This window comes from Sphaeroforma arctica (assembly GCF_001186125.1).
Source record: "Sphaeroforma arctica JP610 unplaced genomic scaffold supercont1.89, whole genome shotgun sequence".
Lineage (NCBI taxonomy): Eukaryota > Ichthyosporea > Ichthyophonida > Sphaeroforma > Sphaeroforma arctica.
In genome coordinates this window covers 37,238-40,450 of record NW_014040469.1, presented here as the reverse complement: position 1 = coordinate 40,450, position 3,213 = coordinate 37,238, and positions in this window count along the sequence as shown.

Here is a 3,213-nt window from a genome sequence, read left to right as displayed (position 1 = left end):
CGTGTGCACAAGTGGGTTCGTGAGTTTTTGCAAGTGTGTGCTTTGTATATATATATATATGAATTAGGTGTATAGACATTAGCATACAAGATATATAGATGTAGAAATACATGATACAATTTTCGTAGCCCATGAAATCTCACATACCAAATCAAGTGGAACATGTTCTGCACCAGGAATTGGATGTACCATACTTCTAATTACATTTCGTACAACAAGCAGTCATGTTATTTACATACATGAATGCAACAAAGAATAGATGCAGTCAAATTATTTTAGGCTTGGATTTAGATTTAGATATTAGAATCTATAACTTGAAGTAAGTGTATAAATTCTTCATTACTTTTATTCGCATAGATGAATGAACCCCTGTTTTTACTAGACAACATCAAGTAAGAATTCCAACAGATATGTAGAAATATATTGTGTACATAATATTTCAAGTTTCTAATTAATTTTGCATCTGATACTACATGCAATTGAACAAATGTTTACTATTTTTGCGCACATATGAACGCACACATGTCTGTTCACGCATCCATGTACGAGTCATAAAACATGTACGAGTCATAAATGTCGTGCATACATGACTACATAATACACAAATGGTAAAGATGGGTGACATGTCTTGATCACAGATATCCAATGACTTTCAAAATACAGGCGCACAAAATCCATGAAATTGAATGGTTCAATTTCGGCCCATTAGATTTAAATCATAGTTGTCATCTAGCTAATTAAATGGACGTTGACTCTTACGTAACAGCAATGGGTATAAATGGTGAAGATTCAATTTGGAAGCATGCATCCATATAGTTCGGATTCAACCACACTTACTATCTTTGACGATGAGCTCTTACTCTGTAGCCGCTGCCTCACTTTTGCTGCTTTCTGTGGTATCGGGTTTCAGCAAAGTATGCTTCAGTGATCAAGCGAATTGTGCAGGATTGGTCTCATGTTCCGATGTTGAAAGCAATACTGACGAATGCAACACAGTTCGTACCTTAGACAAAGGTAAACAGCCTACTTCAGTGCAAAATGTATTGCAATTAACTTAGAGTATATCACATTCAACATACAATGTACTATGAGATATCTCCACTCAATAGCTGCCTCCATTCATTCTTTCCTGTTTGCAGATTACTATTTCATGCTTTACAGAGATGAAACAAGACTCGTCAATAGAGATTGAGGTTTTCAGTGACCACTACTGCACACAGACTATGTTCAACGCCGTACCTAGCTCCAGCGATAGTATACCCAATGGGGAGTGTATGGGCGTGCAGGTTGGTATGAATTAAAACATACTTCAGTGTCACCTACCTACCGTCTGTATCTGCGTCAACATATACAAGCACGGATTCTACGGTTGGGCTAACCAAAACGTTGGTAACGTCTGCAACAACAACAATGCCGACATCTGAAATTTCTGAGAAGATAGAACATTCAACAGTGGCACCAACCGAACAATCGACAGCGACGTCGACTTCGACTTCGAGTTCGACAGCTGCATCGGACTTATCTATGCCAACAACTGCGACAACAGTGGAATCATTCGAGACAACGGAAATTGAAGTGGAATCGTCCAAAACAACGGGGGAGACCACTGGCAAGATCCGACCCCCCCCCCCCCCCCCACGCACTAAGATTCAGCCTTCGATCACAATCACAATGTCAGCTATTTCTAGATCTACAGTACTAGCTACGAGCACGCAAGCTGCACAAGGAACTGAAACCGCCACTAGATCCGAGATCGCACTGGAAAATCAAAGTCAGGGTAACTTGGCGGGGCGTCCTACCGTGGCCCTCTCTTTAATATTTTGTGCATTCTTCGCTCACGTATTGCTATAAGATGTTTATACGCATTGGTTGTAGCAATGGCCGCAACAACCGTGAGGCACGATATAACTTTTAAATAAAACGTCTTGAAAAGAGTGACTGGAGAATACCTCATATTGACAGATCAGATCCATAGGAGTCTAAAATTCTATATATCCATCGATTGACGAAGGTGGGCTTATTGCTATTGTAGACTGCTTGTGATCACTGATCATATTGCTGTTGTGAACTAGTTGTGTCGCATAAAAATAACACAATAAAGCACACACATTTTGAATCGTAACGACTGATGACGTACCGTCTACTGATTACAAATACACAATATCTTGTTCCTCGACCAATGGGCGTACAGTACAATTTGTCAGTGTTTTCCCGATTCCAGCGTCCGGACCCTTCATAAGTTTTATGCGAGTGTCGGATCCCGGATCCGGGAAATATAATGCATACTATTCAATATTCATAGATAGAATTTGGATCTTTGGCCGTACCGCTGTCGGCGTGTCTCTCAGAGAGTCAACTCTATGAGTGTCAACCGAACCTATATTTTTACTGTACATACCATAGCCTTCTTCGAAATTATACAAGGTTATGTACATACTGTATAAATAATTACAAAGTCGAGTGTACTGAAGACGCATATTGTATAAATATAGAGTTTGCTACTGGCAAGCTCTCTATAGCTACGCTTTCAGTAACCAATAAAAAAATCACTGCTAGCAAGCAATACAAAATTTGTCAACATGCAATACAAAATATTAATAAGTATATTGTTTTTCGCTGTCGCTGTACGGAGCGCGACTATCACACTTAGCAACAGTTCCACGGATTACAGTGGGCTGTCCGATTGGACCGGTCAGGGCTTCGCAGATCTCATTAGTGGTGTAGCGGCTGCCGTTGGCGGATTCGCTGAATTAATTGCACAAATGCGTTCCACACAGATGAACATAAGGACGGGTACTTCCCGCCGGGAACGCGAGCGCCAAGGTTATCAATACTGGAATATGGGCATGGGTAGTCCACGGGATAAGACGACAGTCAAGTCTACTCGCAGTAGGAGGTGATCAAGGCAGTGATTTGTTTAATCTGTCTGCTAAGTTCTCTGTGTTTGGAACTAGTTGCGCTACATCATGAGCCGATAGTTTTTTGGCGGCTTGCCCATGCCTTAATGAATATCACCGCACACAGAGCAAAAATAAATATTCTACTCAAGAATACGATATATATATATATATATATATATATATAGTATGTATGTATGTATGTATGTATGTATGTATGTACTATTAGTTACTGTATGTAGTTTATGTATTATATATATATATAGTAATATATATATATATAGTATATATTATTATATATATATATATATATATA